At 41.4% G+C, this 14,225-nt stretch overlaps 1 protein-coding gene across 1 annotated transcript in view; it reads right to left on the minus strand.

Annotated features, from left to right (window-relative positions):
- Nucleotides 1-14,225, minus strand: part of CAB39 (calcium binding protein 39) — a 40,246-nt gene that overhangs the window by 18,088 nt on the left and 7,933 nt on the right. The gene's annotated exons all lie outside the window — the stretch shown is intronic.

The raw sequence follows: 14,225 nt of genomic DNA on the forward strand, positions 1-14,225 counted from the left end.
AGATACAGAATCTAAGAACTTGCATTACAATCATCTTACGCTACAGGAAGAAATAACAGAGTATATTAATTGTATCCAAAGCCACATACTGGCAAGACTAAACAGGAATAAATTATTCCAATTGATGCTGTCAAGCAAAATACCTTTGACACGCAAGTCATCATGTGTCAGTGGCTCTGCAGTGACTGACCAGGTACATGCTTTCAGCCATATTCATTTGACAACAAATGTAAAGTAGACGACAGAGCCTGCACCTCAGCACAGGAGCTAGGAGCACAGTGCAGATGTGGCTACAGGCAGCAGCTTATTTCCATGTCAAAACACTTGGTAAGTCCTGGCTTTTTTGTATCAACATTACTGTAACTTCATACTGAAATACAGTCTCACCCCACTCATTTTAAGGGAACAGAATTTGTCACCAGTAACAGGGATAAAAGAAGGCACCTGAAAACACTAGAACCAAACTCCTGATATTTATCTTTTTCAAGAAGATAAAACTTGTCTTATGGGAGCAGCTTTCCTTTCCTAAAACTATTTGCCTCTTGAACCCAAATACATTAATTCTTCTCTATATTTACATACATTTGCTTTTATACACATAAACACCTCTACATTCACTTCCATATACAAAATAGAAAAGTACTACTAGCATACACAAGCATACAAAAGCTTTTGTTACTAAACACATACAGCCCCACTTAATAATAAACAAGTGAATTCCATAAAGCATACTTCTATAAGTCTAATCTAGACAGAAAAAAAAAAACAGGAAATCCTGTATTAAAAATGCTGACAGTGCTACTTCTGCTGGACACAAAAGACAGCTGAAGCTGACAGGGAGGAGATTACACTGTCATTACAACCAAGGGATACTACCCTGAAAGTCGGTGAAGTCAGTAACAAGTCAATTATAACCATTACACAGTAAAGTTTCATATCTAAGACTGCACTTTGATCCTTGATTAAAATACCAGCTCGTTCACCATGAATTCCACAATGGTCATCCTGATTTTATTCAATCCTGTTTTGATCAAGGATTAAAAACACCCATTTGGTTCCGTATTTGAGTTACCATGATTTTTAACACAAACAAGTTGGGCTGGCCGAACGGCAGCAATTTTAAGGTGAAGGACAGAAGCACTCAGATCTTTAGCCAACAAAATGGCTCTCAAAAGGTATTTCAGGTAACCAGCTACAGAGATCATGCTGTTACATGCCTGCAACTGACCCAACACAGCTGATAAAAAGCATAAGGTAGGTAGTAGCATGTAAGGTAGGTATGGCTATACTTTCAGATACAAGTATCAGCTTAAGATTTAAAACAAGACCTTTCACCAGCTATTTCCACTCTCTAACAGCTTAAAACTTCCTGTTGCCTTTATTTTGTAGTACAGAAATTCTCATTACAGAAATCTTCCATTCACAATCTGCACTAAGAAGAGGACGTAACACTGAAATCAGAAACACAGGACTGGTACCCCGAGAGATATAAAATGGCCAATCCTTAGGCAAGAGAATTTTATGCCCCAACTTGGTCACATGTAATGGAACAGAAACCTACCTTTAAGAAAAGCATGACTACTAATTGTTATTTTATGAAAATGTAATGGTGTTTAAAGCAATGTTTAATGAAAATCACTCTATTTTCATACAGATATTTTATTCCTAGAAAGAGGCAGGTGTGAAATAAGTACAATTTCTCCACAACATAGATCACATACCTCGAGCATCACAGCAACATTTGAAATGTTCCCTTTATCTCTCCCTTCAATTACTACTCCTACCAAATTAGGACAGGGCCTGAAAACAAAGCTGGATCCTTTCAGGCTTGCATATCATCACAGATACTAATAGTATATACCAACTATGCAGCATATACACTCTGGAAGATGGCTGTGCCAGTGTAATAGAGCAAGATTGGCTCAGAAAGTTACTAGGTTTAATTCCTTTGCTATGTGTTAAATCCAGCAGGAATCAAAACAGTTTTTTGAGCAAATAAAAATATTCTATGGAATCCCAAAATCTGGTATTACAGCAACATATAAGAAAATAAATCAAAACCAAGGAAATACACCTGCACACTCATTTTATGGATCACAAATATGTTACTTCTAAACTACAAAAGTACATGGACAATATAAGTAACATAAATACAGGATAATGACAAGCAACTGTCCTCACGGTGTGCCCAATGTTTAGGCTTGCAAAACTTGATTTCCCTCCAGATAGTGCTCAATTTCTCATTTAAATTAAAAATAGTCTACAACTGGGACTTGAAACCCTCCAGCTTCTGCAAAAATCAGATACACACTCATGCATACACAACTCATACACAAGTTTTAGTGTAAGTACTAGCATGACTAATGGAAAATAATCATAGAATCAGAGTCACAGAATGGTTCGGGTTGGAAGGAACCTTAAAGCTCATCCAGTACCAACCCCCTGCCACAGGCAGGGACCCCTTCCACTAGAGCAGGTTGCTCCAAGCTTCATCCAAACTGGCCTTGAACACTGCCAGGGATGGGGGCAGCCACAGCTTCTCCGGGCACCCTGTGCCAGCGCCTCAGCACCCTCCCAGGGAAGAATTTCTTCCTAATGTCTAATCTCTATGTACATTCTGTCAGGTTAAAGCCATTCCCCCTTGTCCTGTCCCTATCTGCCCTTGTCAAAAGCCCCTCTCCAGATTTCTTGTCCACCCCTTCAGGCACTGGAAGCTGCTCTAAGGTCTCTCCAGAACCTTTCTCTTCTCCACAGGGGAGCACCTCTCCTATGGAGAGGGCCGGAGCAGCTCTGTTCTGGAGACAGGCTGAAAGAGCTGGGATGGTTCTGACTGGAGAAGAGAAGGCTCCTTAAGGGGAGACCTTATAATGAATTAATAACAGTTCACCAGCATGTATTTATACTTTTTTTTCCCAATTCAGGTAAGTTCCTGCATGAATTTCTCAGAAGCAATTTAGAAAAATCAGGAAATACTGCCAGCACCAGCAAGAAGGAAATCCACATCCTTGATTACTGAAGGTGACATTTTGCTTCAAGGTATTTATTACATAAAATGGACTAAATGAATTGTTCCTGCTACTTCAACTTCATTACTGGAAGGACTACAGCAGTGACAGGAACATGCTCTGGGGTCTCAAGACCCCACCAACCCTGACGCAAAACTGTATTACTGAAGAACCTGTGCCACATCCAGCCTAACAAAAAAATAGCAGGAGCAGTCCCTTTGTCTCTCTGAGCTGTACTTGATGCAGCGAGAACATAGACAGACTGTTCTCTTTTCAGCCCAGCAAAACTACCCCAAGCACCATTCTGTGCACAATAGACAATGACAACATCTGTGTGAGATCGGAAAGAACCACAACGACCCACATCTGCAAAGTGAGGAAAAAAGGAAACATCAAATGGCATCTTCTTAAGGACAGACCTTACATCATGTCAAGTGATAACTGTTACACACTACTGGCACCTGGCTGCCTTGTAAATTCATGATAAAGTTTTGACTGTGGCTTAATGAAAGGGATCAGAGGACTCTTGAAGGGTTAAACTGCAACAAGTGTACATGGACAGCTCTGTACTCTGCTGGGCTGCTTTGCTTTACCTCACCTCCCCAGAATCCTCACTGCTTTTATCCATTTGTTAAGAGAGACTGTGATTGATATTATTCAAAACTCAGGCTTTCATCACCATGTATTTTATTTTAGCAATACTCAAGCATGCCAAGTGTAACAAATTTGAAGGTACTCAAAGCACTCATGTCACGGCCACATTTAGAAATCTTAAATGCCATTGTAAATCCAAATGGACGGTCAAACATCAGTATGGCATGCAGCCAACACCCAGAGACTGAAGCTGGACTGACACACACTCAGGCACACTGGGACATTTGGGCTTTTGTGATAACAAGAAATAGTAGCCCCACTGTTTCACATAGTATATCATTCCCAGCTCTGTCTATGCAGCATGCACCAGTGCAGTTTGCTTTATGTAAAAGGCTTTATAGTTTTTATTCACCACATTGATCACACAATCAATTAATGTCTGAATGAAAACCAAGGCATTCCGTAAGTAGGACTGATTTTTAACTAAGCAGACAACACTTAAAAGCATTTCTCTGTGAGGACAACCTGCTTGCAACAAGACCAAATACAGAAGCACAATAAACAAATCCCTCTATTAAAGTAACTTTTAATAGATCTAGCAGAGAACATACCCCAGCCTAGTATTTGTTCACTTTTTATTTGAAGGGTCAGAAAATGTGCTACCTATTTAACAGAAACGTGCTACAGTTGAAAACCTGATTATGTAACAGTAGAAGGTTGGGGGCTTTTTATTGAAGATGGTATGTTTTGTTTTGGCTTTAAATAAAGCATACTGCAAGATGCCTGCATGGCTATCTTCAGGAAAAATACTAGTACAAGAAACGAACAGTAGCACTCGTCACTGCAGTGCAAGGAATTACTCCACAGACGAATGACCACCACTGAAACCTGCCCAATGCAGTCTTTGAAAGCTACAATGAAGGTAACAGAATACAAGCTGTGTAAGCAAAGACACAGAAGTAAACTCAGCCTTTCTGCTTATGAGATACCAAAAGTGACCACAACATTAACAAAGCTGGAACTTCCTTCTCTGCGTAGAAGCATAATCCATAAACAAAATACTAAATGAATTCAAGTATTCACAGTATCACAGCTCAGGATAGCAAACGTCCACTTTTCCCAAAAGGCAAAATGCTACTTAAATAGCAAAACCCAGTTCTGAGAAACAACCAGGTAAAATAAATTCAATTTCTTATCCTGCTGTAGGCCCCACAGCAAACCTGTCTGTGATTCTACGTTATAAAAATCCAAGTCCAGGGAAAAAGCACCTGTAACATCCAGCTAATGTGCACTAAAGAAAAAAAAAAAACAAAAAAATCATTTTTAATAAGGCCAAGCAATTAACAGTAAGGCTCCCCAAGACAAATGAGCCAACCCAACATCTGGCTGTGGCCAAAGAGGTCCCATTTCCCCTCTGCTCCCAGCACCACACTCCCACTTATACACCACAGCCAGCTCACCCATCCCTGAGCCAATACACAGAATAGAAACCAGACTGGTATGGGTTGGAAGGAACCTTAAAGCTCATCCAGTTCCAACCCCCTGCCATGGGCAGGGACACCTTCCACTAGAGCAGGTTGCTCCAAGCCTCGTCCAGCCTGGCCTTGAACACTGCCAGGGATGGGGCAGCCACAGCTTCTCTGGGCACTCCGTGCCAGCACCTCAGAACCCTCACAGGGAAGAATTTCTGCCTTGTATCTAGTTCAACTCACTAGGCTACCAGACAGCTAACACGTAAAAGAAAAGTAAACAATAGTGTAGGGAACGCAGAAAAAACTTCCCTTTGACCAGCAATAGCTGTGAATCAGCTCCTTCATCTCATGATCTCACTGTAGGGGCACTTCATGGTAAGGCTGGAGCTGAATCTAGAGCAGGAGTGAAGAGGGAGAATCGCTCACTGTCAGTGATTTTGAGTGATGTGATACTTGTCTGAACGCCCTGCGTGCTGACTGAACTTACCAACATGGCAGGAGACAAACCCAGCAAAAATGAGGAAGAAAAAGATTTCTGAAAGGTCCTTAAGACAAACCAGCACAAGGCACTCTCAGCCGTAAGCCAGAGACAAAGAGGAGAGGGCTGCGGCACACCACCTTCTCCTCCAGGTAGAAGCAGGCTGCCAACCTCTATCCTGAAATCATGTGTCCATTACAATCAACAATGCTAATACCACACAGGAGATGGCCTTAAGGAGATACAGTTAAGTTACTGAGTCTACAAAGGACAAAATACCTAGATTCACAACAAACAGTTGGGTCTACTCTGTCTGCAGATTTTTAACTGTCAATTTATCAGTCTATTACTGAAAACATGCTGCATCCTGCTAGAGAGAGGCATGTTTGTATTCAAAATATGATGCCTCCAGCATGTGTTTGTTCCTGATAGAACTGATTTCCCCTCAGAACCTGTTCTTTTGTTGTATGCCTCGTGGATTAACAAGGCTCATTAGACCAGTATTGAAAACAATAACATAAATCAGTTCTCATCAGGTCTTATTGTTACAAGCAGCTGTTAGTTCAGCTAGAATTCATTGCTGTGAAGTCTGCTTGAATGATAAAAACAGAAACAGATCAAGATATTATGCATTTTTAGAAGTGTTGCCTCACTCTCAGACATGACCACCATCCAGCAGGAAGACTGACAAGCCATTCCTTTGATCCAACCATTTTTTATGCAAGCTACCATCCTCTTTGGGAAAAGAATATTCAAGTACTTCAAAGCCAGAGGCAGACACTACATTAGTTATTCAGCCTGCTTGTACAAGATTATGGAATTCTCCTGGTTATCAGAGTAGCTAGCCAGACTTAAGTTACTGTTTTTCTTTTCTGTACAATTAGCTGTAAATACCATTTCTGTAAATCCCAGGGCAGGTGCCCCAGCTGGTGTGACAGGACAGCAGGCAAGTGCCACTCCAAAGCATCCCAAATACCACCATCAGCTCATCACTGCCAATTCCTGGATGCAACGGATCTCCTGAAAGGCCTCACACTTGCTATTTCATAGCATTACAAACTGCTTTTTGTTGGAAGGGACCTTAAGGCTCACCCAGTTCGAACCCCCTGCCATGGGCAGTGACACCTTCCACTAGAGCAGGTTGCTTCAAGCCCCTTCCAACCTGGCCTTGAACACTGCCAGGGATGGGGCAGCCACAGCTTCTCTGGGCACCCTGTGCCAACGCCTCAGCACCCTCCCAGGGAAGAATTTCTTCCTAATGTCTAATCTCTATGTACATTCTGTCAGGTTAAAGCCATTCCCCCTTGTCCTGTCCCTATCTGCCCTTGTCAAAAGTACCTTTCCAGGTTTCTTGTGACCCTTTTGGGCACTGGAGCTGCTCTGAGGTCTCCCCTTAAGGAGCCTTCTCTTCTCCAGGCTGAACCAGCCCAGCTCTCTCAGCCTGGCTCCAGAGCAGAGCTGCTCCAGCCCTCACAGCATCTCCATGCCCCCCTTGCTCCAACAGCTCCACCTCCCTCTTGTTCTGTTGCCCCAGAGCTGGACACAGGATTGCAGGGGGTTCTCAACAGAGTTCAGTAGAGGGCAAGAATCCTCTCCCTCAACCTGCTGCTCACGCTGCTCATGAGGCAGCCCTGAACTATTTGCAGAAGTACAGCTGACCAAAGGTAGCATCCACCATTCCCTTCAGTGTATTATTTACAGTGAGTACTCACATTCATCATTAAAACATTCCTTGACATTTTTCACATGATGTTTTCTACTACATCTTTCTGTATATGTGACTTCACACTAGATTAAACTATTTTCTAGAGCCTCAGCATTATACCAAAGTAAATTCTCAATTTTATTTTGGATATGCTAAACAAATTGAAACATGATGGCCTGTCATCCAAAATATTTGTCTAAATAGCATAGTTAGTTACTACAACATCACGTGCAAAAGCTTCCTCCCATGGAGGAAATGAGACTGATAGAGCAGAAATGGCACATACCTCAACCTCTTTCAGGGCTACAAGTATTAACTACTTAGTATAACCATGGCTTTACCTGCATCAGCATACTATCAACAGAATGGCTATAGTTGTAAATGGTATTTAACTGGCACTACCAGCTGGCAAAATCTAAGAACATACTCCAGCTCTAAGGCTTTTTTGCCATCCTCTAAATAACTTCACATCTTTTCAGCACTTTTCAACAACATTTTAAAACATGGATAGAAGGACTGGATCAACTGTCTCACATGTAAGAAGTAAAACTTTTGACATCCTAAATGGCTACAGCAACTATCTGTTTGGATCTGTTCTGGTATTTTGTGAGGAACACAATATATGTAAGTTTCCCTTCAAGACAGGTATGTTCATCTTATACCTGGCACATCCCACCCACCACTGAACACTAGCATCTTCCTTAGAATTCACTATTAACTTGCCCTATCAAGTCTGCAGCACACAGGAGCTTTAATGTGATTCAGAAGCAGTTTCACAACTCTGCATCACAGAATTATTTGTGCTGTGACCCACTTAAAAGATTAAAATGGAAAAAAAATCCCCTAAGAATGGTAACTTCATTCAGAGAAAAATAAAAATCAGGAAGGAAAAATCATCTGCTGTAACACAGATGAACAATTCAGTGAACAAAAAAAAAGGTCTATGCAGGGGGGGAAAAAAAGGGGTGTGTGTGGAATTTCTGTGTAAAAATTAAGTCCATAATGTGAGATGGCTTCTTGCTTTCTGGAAATTTCAAAGCAATTAAGTCCCCAGCAGTTCACAGCCCTGCTTGTTTCTTTAGCACCAAATGCCAGACGATTCCTTTCATTAAGCAGGCTTCTCTCTTCCCATTCAATTATTTTACTGATCCTTCTGCCTCTTCAAGAGCCCACTTCTCCAGCAGACACCTGCACCGTGCTGGGGGAACAGAAGGGCAGCTACAACCATTAGGCTTTCTAGTTCACCACAGCCTCCTAAAACTGTTACACTTTGGCTTGCACATCGCTATATTCACTGCAGCTTAACACATAGCTTTTGCAGAAACTTAAGTAGGAACTGGTTTTAAATAAGGCTGTGGCTTTTAACGGGCTTCTGACACCAAGGAGAAGCACAAAAGCTTGTTACTACGAATACTTAGATTTTGAGATCCCAGCTCTTTCTCCATATTCAAGGAAACCTCATGACTCAGCTGCTTTCCCTGGAGTACCCTTCAGTTACCCCACCCATTCGCTTCCCCACAAACCTTGCTGCTCCGTTACAATATGGTCTACAGATGAGCACCTAAATGCCTCACCCATTCCTTGCTAAACACATCTGTTAGCAAATAATCATCACAAGTTTCATTGCAAAAAGGAACTCCTACCTCTGACAGGCTGGGCACAGAACAGGAACTCACTGCTCACTCCAAGAGAAGCTGTCAGTCCATATGCCCACTTCTGGCCAGGCAGAAGCTTGACTGATTTTCTCATAGCCTGGCATCACAGTCAAACCCCTGTTGGCTCAGATGCCCTCACTGCATCATCACAAAACCCAGAATATTTGTTACATGACAAAAAATGCTGCAATTACTCACATGCCATTCTAACCACCCTTGGAAGTTCAAATGCAAAGCAAGCGTCTCCTTCATATAATGTTTCTATTCCTTTCCAGAGGATTTCTCTTTTCGTCATATTTCAATATACATTTACAGGTTAATTTTGAGAGGGAAGAAGTGGCAAAAGGGGAGGCAGAAGGTAAACTGCAGGTTCATCTCTAACCCAGTTTCACACAGGGCAAAGGGGTCTGCAGTTAACATGTTCCAGTAACTAAAGATGGCTGTACGAGCATCAGAAACCACACAGGCGAAGGACAGGAAACCTCACTAGCACCACAACATTGACATTTAGTCTTAACCAGAAAGACAGAGGAAAAGATATATTATCTAAAACATGAATTAGTTACATTATAAAGGAGGATGAGACTTGTAAGTACCAATACTAGTTGGGAATGGAAATGCATGTGGGCTCTTTGGTGCATTTTATTTTGAAGAGAAGCTGAGAACAAGTAAACCATGAGAATGGACCTGGGACTGCTTCAGATGCAATCCCCAAAAATACTACACTCAGTAAAATCATTCTGTAGAAGCACAAGTAACAAAGCTAGGGGGAAAAAAATCAAAATAGATAAAGTATTTACCCAAATGCAGTTTTAGTAAGAACCATGTCAAAGTACAACTGTTAAAAACAATGTTTAAGAATAATAATCTATGTGGCAGTTCACAATTAAAGACTTTTTATGTCAGACTACTGTAGAGTTCACCTCAGTCCCAACAGCCCTTTACAAACCAGCTTAGGTGATACTCAACCAGGCACAGCTTAGTGTCTCTGGATTTACTTTTGTGCATTACCTTGACATAAGTAGGGCTGAAATCCAAACCAACAAGGCACAGCAAGCTGTGCTGCAAAGAGATGTCAAGTCAACTGGTGAGACTCCTGAGAGGTGACTCCAAGGCCATGGATGACTCCTCAATTCTGCTATTTCTACTTCTATTGAGAGATCTCACTGCCTTGACACAAAGATTGAAATGTAAATTATTCTGAGATCAACTCTCATGAATCCCAGCTGATCCTTGCTACACAAAACCAAGAGAACTTGGCACATTGTTCAATGATTAAGAATCTCCTCTGTGAAAGGGAGTTCCTGACAACCTATGGGAGTTACGTACTAAGTCACAGAGAAAGCAGAAGGCAATCAATAAATGACCCAGAATCATGACCCCAGCATTACTGTGAACCCTTTTCTTCTAGTTCATTACATCCTCATTCAGAGAAGGCAAAAAACTGTTCAGTTCTTGGTTTTTATCCTTATCTCTTACCTAGTACTAGGAACTGACGCACAAGCAGTATCTCAGCTGATACAAAAGCCCATCATCCATTTGACGAATTTGCTTCCTGTCAAACTGTTTTTTGCCATGGTCCCTGGCACTTAAAACACGTTTGATGACAATACAAAGGGTTTACTGACACAGCTCTGCTGGTAAATCCTACAAGTACAGCTACAGCTTACACTGGTAAAAAAACCACCACCTCTGACCACAACTGCAACTGTGCTAGGGCTTTACTCATTAAGTACCTTTACAAAGAGTGCTCTTTCCTTCATGCTGCCAATCAGCACCAGCACCACCATAAAGCAGCTGATTTTCCCAGGCTAGCTGTGCGGAGGTATGCTTTAGTATGGAAGTTTCATCCAGCTTATCCTAAAATGAAAACCCTCAATTCTTCTTGAGTATGCAGTGTCAAGGACAATGGGATGATGGGAAAACACCACTAATGACAAAATCAGAGGCTACTCAGGGAAAACTCCTTTTTCCCTAAATACTCAAGATGGAGAACTAGTTTCACAGGTATTGCTTGAAAGAGCAAACAATCAAAATCAACACATTATAGGCTAGAACACACCTGTGATATTCAGATGTACATCTCATTGCTATCAATATAACAGTGTGTTTATAAGAAATAAAGAGAAATAGCTGGCTGTAATTCATAAGATCATAGGAATCATTGGACGGCTTGGGTTGGAAGGGACCTTAATTCAGCATGAAAAAAACTGCCATGGGCCTAGGAAAAAGAAAATACATTGATAATATTATCTTCTTTTTTAAACAAACTAGAAGTCATTACTGAATTCATGTCAAATTGTGCCACGGTAATAAAGAGACAAACTAGCAAACACAAGAAAACCCTAAAGGATAATTCACTCCATCCTCCCAAGAGGAGAACCAGGCAGAGTGATACAGGAATTCCACATAAATAATTTCAAGATCACCTAAAGAAGCTGTAAAAAAGTGTCCTTTACATGGTTCACTCAAAACCTCTGTCTCTCCTGCTGATTCACGTGTTTAGTCTACATCTTCACAGTCAGTAATGGCTTTGATTTTTGATACATAACCCACATGGCACCTCAACGGCCAAGACAGGTGTGTTCCTTTGGGGCAAGGCAGATCACAGAACACAGAAAGATAGATTTAAGGGCAGAGATGATGCATACCAGGGTTAGGAGAACTATCCATGGCACAAACCTTCAGGACAGATGAGACAGCAGCCAGAATTTTAATACCATGCCGTTGCATTCTCCCTCAGTATGTTTTGGGGCAGAGAGAGAGGAGTTTGAACCTAACCCTTAACTCCATGCTATGAAATGCTCTGCAGGATAGGAATCAAGAAGGGGGTATGATCTAGACTGCCCCCCAAAGTGTGTACAAGCTCTAGCTGTGCCAAGCTAAGAGTTCTTCTGATGGCTCCTCACAAGGCATCAGTCCAAATATCTATGAAACAGGAGGGTAAATCAGCATACACACTCTGAAAAGCCAGATAGTCCTAGGTGACACACACCAAAGTCCTTTTCCCAGTTGATACCACCTGAGAGTCCCAGTTACTGAGAATTACTTGCACATTAATTGGGAACAGAAGAGAAACAATACACCAGATGCCTGTGGTGAACCATCACTCCATATACACTCCACATTTCATCAGTCCTTCCCTTTTGAGGACACTTGAGTTATCTTTCCAGATGGACCATCATGGCAAGCAAACTTTCCTGCTTCCATCAGAGCAACAAATACAGAAAATAACAACTCTTTAGAAGTTTAACATTTAAACTGATTCCAGCTAAAAACCACAAGAAACACCTTATAGTTCTTTCTTCTTAGAACTAAGACAGGTTGCCCAGAGGTTGCAAAAAGCACTTTTGCATATAAGAGACGGGTAGGGGGAACACCCCAACAGAAAGGTACTTTTCCAAAACAAAGACTTTGCAACTGATTTTGCTTCAAAGCAGATAGAAGTAGCTGTTGTAGATGTGATTTTCTGAGGCAGACCAGCCCAGAAGCTTTGCAAAATGTAAGTAAAACCAGCACTGCTGTTACTTTCTCTATGGCAGTCAGCATCAATCCTGCAACACACCTCGAGCTCCACAAACCAAAAATGACTGAGAGCTATCTGTCCAGAGACAAGAAGTTAAAAGAACAAGGCTTGAAACAAGAAGCAACTAGTATCAGGCCAAGTAACACAACGGAAAAACTGAAGCAACTCTGAGGGACAGTTCCCTAATCTGACCTGCTAAGAGCAGCTCGACTTGAAAAAGGAACTATCAAATTGTTTCACAACACTAAAATAAGTGTCTCCCAATTCTCCTCTAATGCAGTTGCTGCGTAATGCTGCCAAGAGAAACTTGATCACTACCAGAAGTTATCTGTCTACAAGTTTACCAAAGGAATGATCACATATTACCGCTGTGACCACTGAAATAAAAAACATTCTGAAGCACAACAAATCTTTCAAAGGGCAGACACCAAGCTCAGGTGGAAATGCTGGCACTTCAGCTGATACTTAGAACCACAAAATAGTTTGGGTTGGAAGGGACCTTAAAGCTCATCCAGTTCCAACCCCCTGCAACAGGCAGGGACACCTTCCACTAGACCAGGCTGAGCCACAGCTTCCCTGGCCACCCTGTGCCAGCACCTCACCACCCTCACATGGAAGAATTTCTTCCCAATGTCTAATCTCAATCTCCCCTCTGTCAGGTTAAAGCCATTCCCCCTTGTCCTGTCCCTATCTGCCCAGGCTTCTTGCAGCCCCTTTAGGCACTGGAGCTGCTCAAAGTTCTCCCCTTAAGGAGCCTCCTCTTCTCCAGGCTGAACCAGCCCAGCTTTCTCAGCCTGGTTACAGAGCAGAGCTGCTCCAGCCCTCGCAGCATCTCCGTGGCCTCCTCTGGACTCGTTCCAACAGCTCCACGTCCCTTTTGTGTTGCTGCTCCAGAGCTGGTTGTGGGACTGCAAGCCAGAGTCTTCCCAGAGCGGGAGACACTGGGTATTATCATTTCAGCTACACCACTAACCTATCAATGCCTTATATTCCTCAGGGATATGTGGGGGAAAAAACAAACCAACCAACTCAAACCAACCATTATAATTGTTAATCGGTGCACCAGATTAACACTAATTTTATTTAAATACGGGATTATAAGAATTACTTTGATAAGAGTTTTCAACAGTATAACGTCATTGCTTTCCACACCGAGACACTTCAATCAAGAGCCCTTAAACAATCAAATACTCTAGAAATAAAATAACTGCAGCTACCAAAATTCACAGTCTTGATAAACTCTACATTATGCAAAATCTTTCCTATGTTCTAACAGACTTGTTCTAATTACAGAGGCAAGTCAAAAGAAATCATAATGCACACACAGACACAAAGAATTCTATATCCAAGTTCCATTTTCAACAACAAAAGTCATCAACATATTACAAAAATGCTACCTTTAAGAAGAAGAAAGTGAGGTTATGCTTTCAAGACTATCACCTAAGGTTTGAATGCAGTCAAACTGCACTCTTGGTTATAAATTCTGCAAGATAATGTATAATGGTATGTTTTAAATTTCTGAAAATAACAAATAAAATACAGTGTTAATTTTAGAATCTAAAACTCATCCTCTAAATACAAAAGGAAATCAGGGACTTCACAGAATTAAGGTATTCATCAAAATACTTCTTTTTTACACTACTAAGTCAGAGAAGATTTTAATAATGTGATTTTCAAACTATCCAGATTTCTCTTTTAGCTCTTAAAACACAGATTCTAATTATTCCATTCACAATCATTTTAATTTAGTTTGGTTACCTAATTTAGGGATTTGATGAAAGTCCAGATTT

The sequence above is a fragment of the Pezoporus flaviventris genome, unplaced genomic scaffold (genome assembly GCF_033815535.1).
Source record: "Pezoporus flaviventris isolate CSIRO_AGI_PZ_B2104156 unplaced genomic scaffold, CSIRO_AGI_Pfla_v1 ptg000040l, whole genome shotgun sequence".
Classification (NCBI taxonomy): domain Eukaryota; kingdom Metazoa; phylum Chordata; class Aves; order Psittaciformes; family Psittacidae; genus Pezoporus; species Pezoporus flaviventris.